At 41.6% G+C, this 18885-nt stretch overlaps 1 pseudogene; it reads right to left on the bottom strand.

Moving 5' to 3' along the window:
• Nucleotides 1-13097: 13097 nt before the first annotated feature.
• On the bottom strand, nucleotides 13098-14720 carry LOC105472404 (peflin pseudogene; annotated as a pseudogene).
• Between the last annotated feature and the right edge of the window lie 4165 nt (nucleotides 14721-18885).

Here is an 18885-nt window from a genome sequence, read left to right as displayed (position 1 = left end):
TTTAGTCCTAGAATAAAATGACTGGTAGTTTAAGAAAGAGAGATGTTCAAGCCAGGCGCAGTGGCTCATGCCTCTAATACCAGCACTTTGGTAGGCTGAGGTGGGTGGATCATGTGAGTTCAGGAGTTCAAGACCAGACCGGCCAGCCTGGCCAACATGGTAAAACCCTGTCTCTACTAAAAACAGAAAAAATTGGCTGAGTATGGTGGCAGGTGCCTGTAATCCCAGCTACTCGTGAGGCTGAGGCAGGGGAATTCCTCGAACCCAGGAAGCGGAGGTTGCAGTGAGCTGAGATCGTACCACTGCACTCCAGCCTGGGCAACAAGAGCAAAACTCCATCTCAAAAAAAAAAAAAAAAAAGAGAGATGTTCAGGACAACCCAGAAAGTCCCAGCATGTCATGGATGGTATCTATAAGCCACAATAAGAGTATTTAAAAAAAAATACCAAAAACATTTATATAATCAAGTTGTCTGTAATTAAAGGAAAAATATAATGGTCTTTCGAGAGATTGGGTTTGATGTAAAAAAAAAAAAAAACACTTATACACTAAAGAATTGTTTAGAACAATGAAATTGTCTTTTTTTTTTTTCGGAGACAGAGTGTCACTTTGTTGCCCAGGCTGGGAGTGCAGTGGTGCGATCTCAACTCTCTGTAACCTCCGCCTCTCAGGTTCAAGTGAGTCCCCTGCCTCAGCCTCCCGTGTAGCTGGGATTACAGGCATCCACCACCACACCTGGCTAATTTTTGTATTTTTAGTAGAGACAGGGTTTCACCATTTTGGCCAGGCTGGTGTTGAACTCCTGACCTCATGTGATCCACCCACCTTGGTCTCCCAAAGTGCTGGGATTTCAAGCATGAGCCACTGTGCCTGGCCAGAACAATGAAATTTTCTTAAGGGATTGATTTGTTCTTAAGATATTTTAATTTTTTTAAACCCAAAGCTAATTTTTATTGCATCTTGCTATTTTTGATTTTCTCTTCCCTTTCAAAAGGCATGAAATAGTAATGCTCTTCTTCAAACCATTTTCAGCTTAAGTTTTTTTTCTCCCCCACTCAGGTTCTGTTTGTTGTGGCCTTATGCTAACAATGTTTCATTAAAGGTCTAAAGCAAATGTTTTCTTCCAACATAATATTCTGTGCAGTGCAGAAGGTCTTTTCTTTTGCATTTTGGTAACTGTCTTAACAGATTTTATGCTTTATTGAAATAATTCCCATGCCATTATTATTAAGTGTTAGTTTGATTAGGAAAAAACTGAGATTAAAAAAGTTTTTGAGTCTCACTCTGTTGCCAAGCTGGAGTGCAGTGGCGTGATCTTGGCTCACTGCAACCTCCGACTCCCTGGTTCAGGTGATTCCTTTGCCTCAGCCTCCCGAGTAGCTGGGATTACAGGCATGCACCACTACATCCAGCTAACTTTTGTATTTTTAGTAGACAAGGGATTTCACCATGTTGGCCAGGAGATCTTGATGTCCTGACCTTATGAACCGCCTACCTCAGCCTCCCAAATTGCTGGGATTACAGGCGTGAAAAGGTTTTGTTAAAATTAAGATGATTACATCTGTGTATCTTTCTATATGTGCTTTTAAAGTCTTTGTGACGTTGAGTTACAGGGCTTTGACTCTTGGGTCTAAAAAGGACACCAGGCCAGGCATGGTGGCTCACACCTGTAATCTCAATATTTTCGGAGGCCTAGATAGGTAGATCACCTGAGGTCAGGAGTTTAAGACCAGCCTGATCAACATGGTAAGGCCCCATCTTTACTAAAAATACAGAAACTAGCTGGGTGTGGTAATGTGCATCTGTAATCCCAGCTATTCTGGAGACTGAGGCAGGAGAATTGCTTGAATCTGGGAGGTGGAGGTTGTAGTGAGCCAAGATCATGCCATTGCACTCTAGCCTGAGCAAGAAGAGTGAAACTCTGTCTCAAAAAAAAAAATAAAATGAAATAAAAAATAAAAAGTACACTATGTCTTCTTAAATCTTAAACACTGGCAGTAATTAAAGCCTTGTCTTCTGGCCTGGCAGAAGATGCCAATCAAAATAAGCTATGTTCCTGAGACAAATGGCCAGAAATGAAAGTTATTTAACTCCTCAGGGCCCAGGGGCTATCGTGGAAAAGGTAGGTGAGTGAGATTATAAGGGCAGATTTTGAGAGAGAAAATAAGTTCAGTTTCTCTATAAATTAACCATTAATGTGAAAGGTACACTGATGCAAAACTGGCATATGGGCCCCTTTGTCATATTAACTATGTTTTCTTGAAGTATTAACCAACCTCTTCATAAAGCTTATAATGGTTGTAAAAGGCTTATGGGACTTATATTTTATGATCAGTATTAAAAGTATACAATTTATAAAATTTTGAAAGATTAATTGTCTTCATGCTCTTTTTATTAGGGTTTATTATTTGGAAAATTACGTTTCTTGAAGAATGCACGTTTTTGCCTTTTTTGGAGTCCTTGAGTTATCACTTTGGTTAAATGAATGACTTATTTCACAATGATCTGTGATTTTGTGATATCAAATGTTTTAAACCTCTGATATTTGACAAACTTTCCAAAATCAAATTATAAATTATTACTTTTTCTGACATAAATATTCCTTTAAGATATTAGTTTCCCGAAAGTCAAAAAATGACATAATTTGGCTTATTTAGTATAAAAAATATACAGGAAGCATTGTCAAACATGAAATGGTTTTTGGCTTTCTTTGGACTCTATTTGTATATTATTGGTATGTGTTCCAAAATTATGGGAAACTCCTATAATTCTGATATGACTTAGTGTATGTTATCAGGAATAATTATAATTGTTATGTTAAATTATGATGTGCCACAGAGGTAACTCCTCATCAATTGTGTCTTTGACTGTGGCTGTCCTAAAACTTTTTGTCATCCACAGACAATTGTTGTCTTGTTTTGGTCCTCTTTAGAAGGTGGTTTTATAGCTGATTAGCTATAAAACTCTAACAGGTGCTCTTGAATGCAGGATTCTGATTATGTTGGAGATTGTGACATCAGAATAGAGGAAAAATGGCAGGACTCATGGAGAGCTGAAATATTCACGAGTATTAAGCAAAATAGGAATTAACTGCATGGACTGAACTAATAGAAGACTGGAGTAATCTTTTTTAGTTTTTGCTTAAAATGTTGCTGATCCTTTATTTTGTTTTTCAGAGTAAAGGAAACTTCTTTTGGGCTAGTGTTTAACAATGAAGTAAAGTACACTCCTATGAACAAAACTTGGAGCATATTTGCTTCTTGCTACCTGATTTCTCCAGAATTTGGAAACTATTTGAGAGTATTCTTAACTTATGGCAATATAGTTATTTGCATGAGTGCAGTAAGAACCTGTTTTCATTTGTAACAGGACACAATTGGAGAAACTGGTTGTTTTACCAAAGGGTTGACTGGAATGGTGTACTTTTCTTTAAGGAATCAAACTTGACTTATAGAGCCAATAAAAGTCCCTTAGGAAAACTGGCTGCATACCATGTCTACACAGTTCCTGAGTAGGGTTCCTAACCTGTGGTAAGTAAAGAATGTCACTTTCTGATAGGTCCAGGAGCCCCAAGTTATCTTGGGACCTCAAGAAGAGAGGAATTTACTCAACATATAGGTATTTGATGGTACAAATCCATGACGGGGCTTGGCTTTAAAAATTCTTATCTGAGATTCCTTCTATGGAACAAAGTTCCATCAAAGCCAATTTTAAAAGCCTATGTGAAAAAATAATCATTCTTGCTTCACTTTATACAAATAGTCTGGCCAAGTATAATAAAGGAAATTGGTCCTACCACAATTTGTCTTTTGTAAAAATGGGTAACTGGAGAGAGAAAAATTATATTTCAAAAACTATAATACATCTGTTGTTAGATTCTAGTCTTGCCTAATGTTTTTCAGTTTTTATTATTTTCTACAGTTTGGACTGAATTTTAATTTTTCCTGGCTATAAGTCTCCAAAATAATGTTTTCAATTTTTTTCTTTTTTCTTTTCCTTCCCCCACCCACCATTTTCCTAATTTGAAATAACTGAAAACTAAGCTGTGCTTTCTTAAAACTCTGCAAACTAAAGCTAGACAACTTAAACTTCAGAAGAAAATAGCAGCAACAATTTACATACATAAGCCACTTTCTTACCTGCTTACTCATGTATGGACTCCAGAGTAACGTGGCCTATATCAGTTTTCCAGGATTGTTCTTTTGTTTGTTGTTGTTTCTCACCATTCCTCTCCCTATTTTCTCTTCATAGGACATGAGAGTTCATAGCCTGCTAAAGGTGAACTGTCCTGATAACTTGGGACCTACCTATCTAGGAATAAACTGTCCTAGCCATAAGAGATCAGATGAAACCTGAGACCAGAGACTCATTTCCTTCTACTATGTTTTCTCCAAAAGCTTTTCAAAAGAAAAGGGGGGAAATGTGAAAGGAAAATAAATCTTGGGGTCCCCAAATCACTAAGCTAAAGGGAAAAGTCAAGCTGGGAACCACTTAGGGCACACCTGCCTCCCATTCTGTTCAAAGTCATCTCTCTGCTCCCTGAGATAAATGCACATCTGATTGCCTCCTTTGGAAAGGCTAATCAGAAACTCAAAAGAATGCAACCATTTGTCTCTCACTTACCTGTGAGTGCTTCAAGTTGTCTTTCTGGATGGAACCAATGTACCTCTTACATATACTGATTGATGTCTCATGTCTCTCTAAAATGTATAAAACCAAGCTGTGCCCCAATAACTTTGGGCACATGTCATCAGGACCTCCTGAGGCTGTGTCACAGGTGTGCATCCTCAACTTTGGCAAAATAAACTTTCTAAATTAACTGAGACCTGTCTCAGATACAGGCAGACATCAGTGTGCATATATGTAAGGTATAAGTTGGTTGTGTCTGGAGTGGCTGGACAACTTGAAGGGCTGGAGGGTTTCCAGATTGTAGGTGGATTCAAAGATTTTCTAGCTTGGGCACAGTGGCTTATGCCTGTAATCCCAGCACTTTGGGAGGCTGAAGTGGGAGGACTGCTTGAGCACAGTAGTTCAAGACCAGCCTAGGCAACATAGTGAGACCTTGTCTCTACAAAAAATTTTAAAAATTAGTCATGTACGGTGGTGCGTGTCTGTAGTCTCAGCTATGTGGGAGGTGGGAGGATAGCTCGATCGCAGGAATTTGAGGCTGCAGTGAGCCACTGCACTCCAGCCTGGATGACAGAGTGAGCTCTTGTCTTTCCTCCTGCACTGTTAGAAATAAATTTATGGTGCCGCAAAAGAAATAGCACTCGAACATGAATTTTCTCAGCAAGGCAATTTTACTTCTATAGAAGGGTGCATCTTGCAGATGGAGCAATGGTGAGAGCACACCCAAACAAGGGAGTGGAAGGGGTTCTTATCCCTGACACAGGTAGCCCCTACTGCTGTGTTGTTCCCCTCTTGGCTAGGGTTGGACCACACAGTCTAAGCTAATTCTGATTGGCTATTTTAAAGAGAGCAGGGGTATGAACCGGAGTGGCAGGGTGGGTAGTTTGGCAGGAAGGGCAGTTACAGAACCGGTGGCTCAGGATGACTAAGAACAGAGCAGGTGACTAAGGATGACTAAGGTCAGAGCAGGTGACCAAAGGTGACTAAGGTCAAAGCAGGTGATAGAGGCTAGGAAGGGTTTGTTTACTGAAACTAGGGACAAGGAGATGTAAAGAACAAGGAAGTTAAACTTTAAAATGAAGAACAAAGAACAGGGGAGCTGAACATACTGATACATTGGTTCTTTGGAGAGGATATCAGAACTCATTGTACTTAGCAATTTACAGGCTAACACCTTTGAAGAAGAATTTATTATATCCTACATGCACCATCCTCCCACCCCCCAAAAAAAAGGCCCAAATATTTTCTGATTGGCAATTGGTTGAAAGAGTTAAGTTATTATCTAAGGTTATATTCTAAATTAACTGAGACCTGTCTCAGATACAGGCAGACATCAGCGTGTATGTATGTGAGGTATACATTGGTTGGGTCTGGAGTGGCTGGACAACTTGAAGGGCTGGAGGGTTTCCAACTTGTAGGTGGATTCAAAGATTTTCTAGCTTGGGCATAGTGGCTTATGCCTATAATCCCAGCACTTTGGGAGGCTGAAGTGGGGGGATTATAGTACCTGGAATCAATAAAAAGGAAGATTTGGGTTAAGATAAGAGGTTGTGGAAACCAAGGTTTTTATTATTGAAGATGAAGCCTCCGGGTAGCTGGCTTCAGAGAGAATAGATGGCAATTTTCTCTTATCAGACCTAAAAATGTGCCAGACTCTTAATTAACTATCTCCTGGATCACGAAAAGACCTGGAAAGGGAAGGGGATTCTCTACATAATATGGATTTTCCCTACAAGAGAGAGTTTTGCAGGGCCATTTCAAAAAATGTCAAAGAAATACATTTTTGGGTAAAATACTTTGAATTCTTTCAGGGCCTGCTATCTGTCATGTGATGCTAGAGTCAGGTTGGAATTTGGTATCTTACTGCTACAAAGAGTCTGTTTTGTCAGTCTTAATATCTCTGTTGTAATGATAATGCTGATCAGTTGTTCCTGAATTCCAAAGGGAGGAGGGTATAATGAGGGATGTTGGACTTCCCTTCCTATCATGGCCTGAACTAGTTTTTCAGGTTTACTTTGGAAATGCCCTTGGCGGAGAGGTGGTAGTCCATTCAGTCAGTTGAGGGGTTTAGAATTTTATGTTTGGTTTACAGAGTAAATATGGGGTGAGAGCTAAAAGCACATTTGCTGAGTCCCAAATCAAGATACATGGGCTAACTAGGGATTTTTGTGCCGTTTTGAGACGTGAGACGCTGTCTTGGAGGCATGGTATGAATGTAGAAATGATGAAAATTCTGAGGTATTTTGATGTTTTGTAGACAGCAAGTCAGAATATTTGGAATTGGGACTATTTGGAGTTTAAATTGTAAAGAAGAGCTTGAGAGGGAATATTGCGGTGTAAGGACAGATGAACTATAGGTAGCTGCAGGCAAAATTCAAGTCAGTTTTTAAAATGATGAGTTGAAAATAAACCATGAAGCTGAATTAGCCAGCAGCCAGTAAATGCATTTTCTCATTGACAGCTAAGCAGTGATAAAATTCCCTCATTGTAGATCCTACCTCTTCTTCAGAAAACATATATGGGCTTGCCTATATGCTTTCTGTAAAATAAAATCAAATTCCCAAAAGTTCCAGTAAGGTTATATGCTGTTATTTTTATATACCTCCTGTTCTCTCCCAAACCCTTGCTTCTTCAAATGCAACATCTTCCTTCTGTTGCCCTCATCTGGATTTTCAGATCATCCATCCACCCACCCATCCCTCCTCCCATTCACCCAATGAGAATCAATGGAGTTCCTGTGGATGTCAGGCACTATGTGGTTCACGCTGGATTCCCAGCACTCACAGAGGCAAAGTCATGGATTAGTTAATTACAAGTTGGGCAAACATGACCAAAAGAGAAAGGCATAGTGCTTTGGGAACATAGGGCAAGGAAACAGGACCTGGTCTGAAGGGTCCTGGAAGTCTTCCCAAGGAAGCCATATTTAAGTTGAGTTCAGAAGAGTGAGTAGAAGTTGACCAGGAGTATTTCATGCCAGCGCCTTCCCCTCACCCCATTTCTCTTCAAGCCTGCTCTCCCTTGTCCTCTGGAATTCCTTGTCTTACTGTGAAAGCTCCCTGTGCATTTATTGGCTGCTTCTCTTTTTGGAGCCCTGGGTTCTTCCTGAAGCTCCTGGGTCTCCAGTGGGTCTCTCCTCTTTGATGGCTCTGCCCACCTCCCCATTTCAGTTTGGCAACAGAATGTTCCTGTGGGCTAGGTGTGGTGGCTCATGCCTGCAATCCCAGCAGTTTGGGAGGCCAAGGTGGGCCGATCTCTTGAGCCCAGGAGTTCAAGACCAACCTGGGCAACATGATGAAACCTGTCTCTCAGAAAATTAGCCAGGTGTGGGTGGCCCACGCCTGTAGTACCAGTTAATCTGGAGGCTAAGCCCAGGAGGTCAAGGCTGCAATGAGCTGTGGTCCTGTCACTGCATTTCAGCTTGGGTGACAGAGTGAGACCCTGTTTCAAAAAAAAAGAAAAAAATGCTACTGTGACTCTTCCTTCTTACACAGTGCTCTATTATGACTTTCAAAGGATACGGTAATCATTTCGTCTTATTTCCATGGGGTAATCATTTTGTCTTTTAACTTTTCTTACCATAGCATTGCTACATTGATAAGGCATTTAGCACTGGGTCCCACACAGGGTAAGCTCTTCATATGTATTACTCCTACTATTATTTTTAAAAGACTCGGACTGTACATTGTACATATCAGGCACTTCATAACTGCTGACTTATCTCCCTTCATCCCGGTGCCCATGGGCCAGTTAAGGTAGAGAAGATAGGGTTGTAGGAATCAAATGTTTATTGAGTACCTTAGAAGTTCATCTATTCCTGACAGTGGGAAGGTTTTGTCCAAGGTTAAATGACTTGTTAATTAATGTTAGAGCTGGGCTTGGGATCCAGGTCTTCACACTTGAGCATAGGCATCCTGATTTGTGCTTTAATGCTCTTTCTATGACAGTGCCCAATGCTCTTCCAGTGTCTTTGTGGGGTCCCTGTCTTTTATCACTAGAAAGTGACAAAGGCCTTGACTCTGTGCTCAAAGGTCTTTTTTTGTCTCCTCTGCAAAAAGTGGACTATCTCATGCAATCCCAGAAACTGGAAATTCTCTCTAGAGAGCCTAGCTCTCAGGGATGGGGTTGGAGTTGGGGGGAGGATATAATGCCCCCTCCTGCTACTTACCAGAGTCTGTCTCGTCTGACTGAGCATCTGGAGGACTTATATCCTGGAATCTCCCTACATTCCTCAATCTTTGCTTACAAGTGTCCTTGAAGCATCCCTCTGCTTCACTTTTGGAGGAATTGTGTTATAGGTGACAGTTCATACCATACTGCCATCTTCTGTTGTAGAGTGTTAAGTACACAAGGTCCTTCTAGAGATGTGCTCTAGGAGGCAGTGTGGCATCAGAGTTAAGAACACAGAACCTGGAGTCAGTCTACTTTGGTTTAATGTCAGCCTTAACTTGGGCAAATTATTTAAACTCTCCAAGTCTCAGTTTCTTCACCTGTAAAAGAGGGACAACAATCAAAGCTACTTCAGAGGGCTGATGGAGAAATAAGAGGTGCTACGACATATAAAGCACATGGCCCATTGCCTGGCACATAGCAAGCATTAAATAAATGCCAGCTGTTATTATTTTCTCATCTGATCCCTACAGCAGCCTTGGGAGATAGGCAGGGCAGGTGTTATTAACCCTTCTATACCCCTGGGAAGGCTGAGTTTCAGAAATGTTAAATGACTTGATCTGAGGTCACAGAGCCAGTGAATGGCAGTCCAGACCCCAGGTGGTCTGACTCTCAGTTCAGTGCTCCTTTTTCCTCTGAGTGACCTCTGAAATGAATGGCATTTCCCTTGGGGACCTGCCTGACCGACTTTCATGTTTGTGAATTCTCTTTCCTTCCAGCTTGTCCTCCTCTTGTCAGAATTCTGCCTGGTGTTAGTTTCCAGAAAGCCACCAGTCAAAACGCTACCTGTTTCTGTGAGGCCAGGATGCAGGCCTCTCCGGAGGATTTAGGAGGGCTATTCAGTTGCTGGAAGGCTGGAGGGTTCCTGCTCATGCAGTGAGTACATTGAGCCTTCAGCTGGGAGTTAACTTAGTTGTCTATTGGGTGGAATTACTTTGACTCCCTTCAACTTGAAATAAAACCTAACATATATGTGTGCATTTGAAAATTGCAGAATGATTTAATTTTATATCAAGTATTATAATATATATTTGATATTACTGGAAAGATACGAATGAGTTTTTACTTGCATTTTATACAAAGGATAACTTCTTACGCAAGGCCTCTGGGCTTCTTGCTTTTACACATTACCAAGAACGTTCCATTTTGTTCAGTAAAAGCATTGATTTCATCCTTTGTTGTTTGATAGGTTAGCAGGGTAGGGCTGTTGCTTGCTTATTTTCTTACCTCTGGAGTATTCACTTCTGAAATGAAGGGGTGTTTCACTTGTGGACTGGGTGATGCTGGGTAAGTTGCTGAACCTCTCTCTGAGCCTCGGGTGCCACATCTGAAATGACTATTACTATCTCACAGACCTGTGTAAAGGGTTCAGTGAGTTGACGTAAAGAGCCTTGCATAGCACTGTCCCTGGCACTTAGTAGGGGCTTGGTCAGCCCGAGTTTATCTTAGGTGTTTATCTTTGTCCTTCACATTTATCCATCCACAGTGACATTCATGACTTCATTTGCTCCAAACCCATGAGGCACATGGGACCAATATGAATTTGAAATAGAGAAGGATATGGCTAAATTGCCTTATGAAAACCTTTATCAGTTTATACTACCATCAACTCTGTGAGTCAAAGTTCTCAATTTACTTAAGCATACTTCAACTTTTTTTATTGAAAAATAAAACACAGATACAAAAACCCACACCTAACAAATGCACAGCTTAATGAATTATTGTGAACGCCACCCGAGTTAAGAAGTAGAACTTTGCCACCCACCCCAGAACCTGTGCCCTTTTCCCCCATCCCAATTGCCTACCCCTATCTCTTTATAAGTAGCCACTCTCTTGACTTTTGTAGTAATCATTTACTTGCTTTTTAAAGTTTATTTTTAAAGTCCAAATGTACATCTTAAGATACTCTAGTCTTGCTCATTTAAAAAAATGTGATAATTTTGTGAAGCCATGATTATTCAGTAAATTCTTCCTCCATCCCTCTTTTTTTTCTTTACAATTTACCTGTAGAAGAGTTCAGGCCATTCGGCTTGTAGAGTTTCCCATAGTCTGAGTTTTGTTGATTACATACTCGTGGTGCAGTTAAGCATAATCCTCAGACCTCTGTGTTTTCCACAAATTGACAGGTAGTTCAGAGACTGGATTAGAAGCCAGGTTCAGTTTCTTTGGCAAGATTATTGGTGGTGTTATGCATGACTATAGGAAATGCATAATATCTAATGGTCTCTCTTTTTATGTTTGTAACCATTCATACGTACTTTATTGAGGGCTGCAGAATGGTGATATTCTATCATTTTTTTTTTCCATTTATTAGTTGGGATGCTTTTGTAAAGGGAAACTTACCCTTGTTTGTTATTTGTTTACCCAGTGGTGCAGTTCCTGTGGGAAAGGCTGGATTAGTGCTGGAGTTTTCCCCCTTTACCTACCAGTTTTCAAGACAATGAATTAGCTCCCTATCATCCTCTGAGGGTGACCAATCATTTTTAAAAATATCATTATGAATCCATAGGTTTAAATATAGTTGATGGTTTTAGTCTATTGCAAGCTTGTCCAGCTTGCGGCCCACAGTCTGCATGCGGCCCAGACAGCTTTGAATGTGGCCTAACACAAATTTGTAAACTTTCTTAAAATAGGAGATTTTTTTTGCAATTTTTTTTTAAGCTCATCAGCTGTTAGTGTTAGTGTATTTTATGTGTGGCCTAAGACAACTCTTCTTCCAGTGTGGCCCAGGGAAGCCAAAAGATTGGACACCCCTGGTCTATTGCAATTATTATCATCAGTGAAGCTCAAGGTGTCCCCCATCTTTGGTCAGTGGAAGCTTCTTCAGGTTTGATCCTAAGTCCTTTGGACATGACCGTAGTGGTTTTTTAGTTTCCTTATCATTTGGCATGAAGAAGTGTTCCAGGCTCATCTCATATATTTCCTGCTCCAGACATAAAATGAGCCATTTCTCTGAGAATCACTGGTTACTTTGGATAAGAAATTTGTGATGATTAATATTGAGTGTCAACTTGATTGGATTGAAGAATGCAAAGTATTGTTCCTGGGTGTGTCTGTGAGGGTGCTGCTAAAGCAGGTTAACATTTGAGCCAGTGGAGTGGGAGAGGCAGACCCACCCTCAATCTGAATGGGCACAATCTGAGCTCATTCTAATCAGCTACCAGCGTGGCTAGAATAAAGCAGGCAGAAGATGGAAAGAGCAGACTTGCTGAATCTTCTGGCCTTCATCTTTCTCCCATGCCAGATGCTTCCTGCCCTCGAACATCAGACTCTGAGTTCTTTAGCTTTTGGACTCTTGGACTTACGTTACTGGTTTGCCAGGGTTTTTGGGCCTTTAGCCACAGACTGAAGATTGCACTTTTGGCTTCTCTTTCTTTCTTTCTTCCTTCCTCCCTCCTTTCCTCCCTCCCTCCCTCCCTCACCCCCCTTTTCTTTTCTTTTCTTTTCTCTTTTCTTTTCTTTTCTTTTCTTTTCTTTTCTTTTCTTTTCTTTTCTTTTCTTTTCTCTTTCTTTCTTTCTTTCTTTCTTTCTTTCTTTCTTTCTTTCTTTCTTTCTTTCTTTTCTTTCTTTCTTTCTTTCTTTCTTTCTTTCTTTCTTTCTTTCTTTCTTTCTTTCTTTCTTTCTTTCTTTCTTTCTTTCTTTCTTTCTTTCTTTCTTTCTGTCTCTCTCTCTCTTTCTTTTTTGACAGAGTCTTGTTCTGTCAGCCAGGCTGGAGTGCAATGGCACAATCTCAGTTCACTGCAACCTCTGCCTCCCGGGCACAAGCAATTCTCCTGCCTCAGCCTCCTGAGTAGCTGGGATTACAGGCGTGTGCCACCATGCCAGGTTAATTTTTGTATTTTTAGTAGAGACAAGGTTTCACCATGTTGGCCAGGCTAGTCTCGAACTCCTGACTGCAGGTAATCCACCTGCCTTGGCCTCCCAAAGTACTGGGATTACAGACGTGAGCCACCACGCCCAGCCAGCTTCTCTACTTTCGAGGTTTTGGGACTCGGCTGACTTCCTTGCTCCTCAGCTTGCAGGTGGCCTGTTGTAGGACTTCATTTTGTGATTGTGTGAGTCAGTACTCCTTAATAAACTCCCCCTTATATATACATCTATCCCATTAGTTCTGTCCCTCTAGAGAACCCTAATACAAAATTGTGTGTCAAGACCACAATCTGCTAGTGATGATCATTACTACTGAGGTTGGGCCTTATTTTTAGACCTTTTCAATAAAAATTTAGAACTGGGGGATGTGAGGCAAGGGATTTATTGTGTGTTGATAACATTTATCTGTGCCTTTTTTTTTTTTTTTCCCCAGAGTTTCATCCTTTTATTGAAGCTTACAATTTCACTGGACTTTTGGCCCCAAATGAAAAAAAATGCAAATTAAAAAAAGTATTGGCAGAGAGAGGTGCCCACTGTCCCCTGGAGACTGAAGCCGAGCAGGGCATGGCAGGCAAGTGAGGGGTCCCAGCCGCGGAGGCAGAGCCTGGCCAGAGGGGCCCAGGGAGCAGATTTGTCTGAGCAGGGCCAGCCCCAGGCAGTTAGAAGTTAACACACAAGGATTTATGGGTGTGGTGGAATCCAAGCCACTGGTCCCATGGGCAGATCTCTCTCATGCTTGGTCAGATTCCACTTTGGAGAAAATGGGCTCGTGTGACAGGATGGCCTGGTGAGGGAACACAGGTAGTAACGATAATGGGCCAATGAACACTCACCACTGGCATCTGGGTGGAGCTCAGCTGACTGGACACTAACTCCATTACAAGAACCTGCTCCTGGTGCCAGGCTGTGCCACTCAACTGCTCATGGCCATCAGGACATTCAACTTCCATCCTCTCCTCCATCAGGCCCCTATCTGTGTGGCCTTAGCCCCGGTCCTCACTATTTGGTGGCTATGATGCAGGACTCTCAACCCTCTTTTGGAACAGTGTTGCATCAAGCAAGGGAGAATGTTCTTCTACAGAGACAGGAAAAGAAGAGATGTCCACATACTTCCCTCACTCTAAGAAGCCAGGAAAGGTCCCTGGTGCACTCCACTCTCCACAGATGGGTTGGGTCATAGCATCTGAGAAGCTGTCATGGTGACGAAGTCCTCGAAGCAGCACCGAATGTTGCCTTGTACAGCTGTGTCCTCCCGGAAGGCCTCTGTCAGCACCTGCAGCTGGGTGCACACCTGGATGAAGCGGTCCAGCTGCATGGCAGGATTGGCAGAGCGTGGGCAGTAGCGGGACACCAGAAGCTGGGTGAACTGGGGGCTCAGGTTGTAGCCCATTTGGGACAGAGCTTGCTGCAGCTCTGTGTAGCTAATGGAGCCCGAGCGGTCCCGGTCATACTGCTGGAAGAGGTTCTTCCACTGCTGGATGAATTTCCACAGGGCTGAGAAGCCGTAGACATTGATGCGGCCTGACTTGGTCTTGTCAAACATGTTTATCATCATGAGGCAGGTCTCATCATTGAATGAGGACCAATTGCAGTTGACCAGGGCCTGCTTTAGCTCCTTCATGGAGATATAGCCACTGTGATCGGAGTCCACCGACTGGAACCAGGAGTAGGCCTCAGGATCCACATTGGGAGGGGCGCCACCCTGTCCATAAGGCCCAGGCTGCTGGGCACCATAGGAACTTGGAGGTGGCTGACCATAGGGGGCCCCTGGAGCTGCACCGCCATATGGTCCTCCTGGAGTTCCAGAGGGGAACATGCCAGGACTGGGGTGTCCATAAGGCCCTCCACCAGCTGGTGGTCCATAAGGCCCTCCAGGGGCAGGACCCCCATAACCACCAGGGGGTAGCCCACTGCCATACTGCCCTCCACTATTGGGGGGTCCAGGGTAGTAGCTACCCGGAGGGGCTCCTGGTGCTTGTCCTGCAGCTCCTGGGCAGCCCTGCCGGTACGGATAGCTGGCCATGGCGATTCTGACCTTATCTGTGCCTTTTACAATTGAAGATCAGTTTTACTGGCTATAAAATCCTCGACTTTTTCTTTCCTTGGGCATCTTAAATATGTGAATTCCATTTCCTTTACCATAAAATATTGATGTTGAAGAGTCTGATAATAAGCTGAATTTCTTTCCCTTCTTAAATATTGTACTCTAATTTTCTTTATAGTTAAAGACTTTTTTATTTAAAGTACAATAATTTTACTGGAATGTCTTGGTACTGGTCATTCTGGGTAAATATCCTCAGGGATGAGGTCTACTGCTTTAATATGAAGTCTGGAATCTTTTTTTATTTCAGGAAAGTTTTCTTGAATTATAGTTTTTAGTGTCTGTTCTGTTCCCTTCTTGTGGTGTTTTTAGGGACTTTATTATCTGTATGTACGATCTTCTTTGCTTTCCTTCAATATTTGTCAGTTTCTCTTGAGTTCTTTTTATCTCTTCTTTTTTTTTTAAGTTTTTTTCCCTGTTTTTCACTTTTCTCTCTCTCTCTCTCTCTCTCTCTCTCTCTCTCTCTCTCTCTCTCTTTTTTCCTGAATAGAGATAGGGTCTCCTTATGTTTCCCAGGCTGGTCTTGAACTTCTGGGTTCAAGTGATCCTCCTACCTCAGCCTCTTAAAGTGCTGGGGTTACAGGCATGAAGCACCATGCTGAGCCTCATCTGTTTCTCTTAAGATACATGTGTCTATCGACCCTGTCTGACAGCTTTGAAGAGAGCAGTGGTAGTCCCAGCATGGTGTTTGAGCTCTCAGAATGGACAGACTGCCTCCTCAAGTGGGTCCCTAACCCCCGTGTAGCCTAACTAGGAGATACCTCTCAGGAGGGGCTGACTGACACCTCATACAGGTGGGTGCCCCTCTGGGATGAAGCTTCCAGAGGAAGGATCAGGCAGAAATATTTGCTGTTCTGCAATATTTGCTGTTCTGCAGCCTCTGCTGGTGATACCCAGGAAAACAGGGTCTGGAGTGGACCTCCAGCAAACTCCAACAGACCTGCAGCTGAGGGACCTGACTCTTAGAAGAAAAACTGACAAACAGGAAGGAATAGCATCAACATCAACAAAAAGGACATCCACACCAAAACTCCATCTGTAGGTCACCAGCATCAACAAAAAGGACATTCACAGCAAAACCCCATCTGTAGGTCACCAGCATCAAAGACCAAAGGTTGATAAAACCACAAAGATGGGGAGAAACCAGAGCAGAAAAGGTGAAAATTCTAAAACCCAGAGCGCCTCTTCTCCTACAAAGGATTGCAGCTCTTCACCAGCAATGGAACAAAGCAGGATGGAGAATGACTTTGATGAGCTGACAGAAGTAGGCTTCAGAAGGTTGATAATAACAAAGTTCTCTGAGCTAAAGGAGGATGTTTGAACCCATCACAAGGAAGCTTAAAACCTTGAAAAAAGATTAGACAAATGGCTAACTAGAATAAACAGTGTAGAGAAGATCTTAAATGACCTGATGGAGCTGCAAACCATGGCACAAGAACGACATGACACACGCACAAACTTCAATAGCCGATTCAATCAAGTGGAAGAAAGGGTATCAGTGATTGAAGATCAAACTAATGAAATAAAGCGAGAGGAGAAGTTTAGAGAAAAAAAGTAAAAAGAAACAAACAAAGCCTCCACAAAATATGGGACTATGTGAAAAGACCAAATCTATGTTTGAATGGTGTACCTGAAAGTGATGGGGAGAATAGAACCAAGTTGGAAAACACTCTTCAGGATATTATCCAGGAGAACTTCCCCAAACTAGCAATGAAGGCCAACATTCAAATTCAGGAAACACAAAGAACACCACAAAGATACTTCTTGAGAAGAACAACCCCAAGACACATTGTCAGATTCACCAAGGTTGAAATGAAGAAAAAAATGTTAAGGGCAGCCAGAGAGAAAGGTCCAGTTACCCACAAAGGGAAGCCCATCAGACTAACAGTGGATCTCTTGGCAGAAATTCTATAAGCCAGAAGAGAGTGGGGCCCAACATTCAACATTCTTAAAGAAAAGGATTTTCAACCCAGAATTTCATATCCAGTCAAACTAAACTTCATAAGTGAAAGAGAAGTAAAATCCTTTATAGACAAGCAAATGCTGAGAGATTTTGTCACCACTAGGCCTGCGTTACAAGAGCTCCTGAAGGAAGCACTAAACATGGAAAGGAAAACTGGTACCAGCTACTGCAAAAACATGCCAAATTGTAAAGACCATCGATACTAGGAAGAAACCGCATCAACTGATGGGCAAAATAACTAGCTAACATCATAATGACAGGAGCAGATTCACACATAACAATATTAACCTTAAATGTAAACGGGCTAAATGCCCCAATTAAAAGACACAGACAGGCAAATTGGATAAAGAATCAAGACCCATCAGTGTGCTGTGTTCAGGAGACCCACCTCATGTGCAGAGACACACATAGGCTCAAAATAAAGTGATGGAGGAAGATCTACCAAACAAATGGAAAGCAAAAAAAGCCAGGGGTTGCAATCCTAGTCTCTGATAAAACAGACTTTAAACCAACAAAGATCAAAAGAGACAAAGAAGGGCATTTCATAATGGTAAACGGATCAATTCAACAAGAAGAGCTAACTATCCTAAATATATATCCACCCAATACAGGAGCACCCAGATTCATAAAGCAAGTCCTTAGAGACCTACAAAGAGACTTAGACTCCCACACAATAATAGTGGAGACTTTAACACCCCACTGTCAATATTAGACAGATCAATGAGACAGAAGGTTAACAAAGATATCCAGGACTTGAACTCAGCTCTGCACTAAGCAGACCTAATAGATATCTACAGAGCTCTCCACCCCAAATCAACAGAATATACATTCTTCTCAGCACCACATCTCACTTATTCCAAAATTGACCACATAGTTGGAAGTAAAGCACTCCTCAGCAAATGTAAAAGAACAGAAATCACACACTGTCTCTCAGACCACAGTGCAATCAAATTAGAATTCAAGAGTAAGAAACCCACTCAAAACTGCACAATTACATGGAAACTGAACAGCCTACTCCTGAATGACTACTGGGTAAATAACGAAATGAAGGCAGAAATAAAGATATTATTTGAAACCAATGAGAACAAAGACACAATGTACCAGAATCTCTGGGACACATTTAAAGCAGTGTGTAGAGGGAAATTTGTAGCACTAACTGCCCACAAGATTAGGAAAGATCTAATATTGACACCCTAACATCACAATTAAAAGAACTAGAGAAGCAAGAGCAAACAAATTCAAAAGCTAGCAGAAGGCAAGAAATAACTAAGATCAGAGCAGAACTGAGGGAGATAGAGACATAAAAATCCCTTCAAAAAATCAATGAATCTAGGAGCTGTTTTTTTTTTAAAAGATCAACAAAATTGATAGGCCACTAGCAAGATTAATAAAGAAGAAAAGAAGAATCAAATAGATGCAATAAAAAATGATAAAGTGGATATCACCACTGATCCCACAGAAATACAAACTACCATCAGAGAATACTATAATCACCTCTATGCAAATAAACTAGAAAATCTAGAAGAAATGGATAAATTCCTGGACCCACCCTCCCAAGACTAAATCAGGAAGAAGTTCAATCTCTGAATAGACCAGTAATAGGCTCCGAAATTGAGGCAATAATTAATAGCCTACCAATTAAAAAAAGTCCAGGGCCAGATGGATTCACAGCCAAATTCTACCAGACACACAAAGAGGAGCTGGTACCATTCCTTCTGAAACTATTCCAATTAATAGAAAAAGAAGGAATCCTCGCTAACTCATTTTATGAGGCCAGTATCATCCTGATACCAAAACCTGGCAGAGACACAGCAAAAAAAGAGAATTTTAGATCAGTATCCCTGATGAACATTGATACGAAAATCCTCAATAAAATACTGGCAAACAGAATCCAGCAGCACATCAAAAAGCTTATCCACCATGACCAAGTTGGCTTCATCCCTGGGATGCAAGACTGGTTCAATATATGCAAATCAATAAATGTAATCCATCACATAAACAGAACCAATGACAAACATTACATGATTATCTCAATAGATGCAGAAAAGGCCTTCATCAAAATTCAATAGCCCTTCATGCTAAAAACTCTCAATAAACTAGGTATTGATGGAACATATCTCAAAATAATAAGAGCTATTTATGACAAACCCACAGC

Source organism: Macaca nemestrina, chromosome 17 (assembly GCF_043159975.1).
Source record: "Macaca nemestrina isolate mMacNem1 chromosome 17, mMacNem.hap1, whole genome shotgun sequence".
In the NCBI taxonomy this organism is placed as follows: domain Eukaryota; kingdom Metazoa; phylum Chordata; class Mammalia; order Primates; family Cercopithecidae; genus Macaca; species Macaca nemestrina.
Note: the sequence above shows the minus strand (reverse complement) of the source record. Positions and strands in the feature narration are given on the sequence as shown.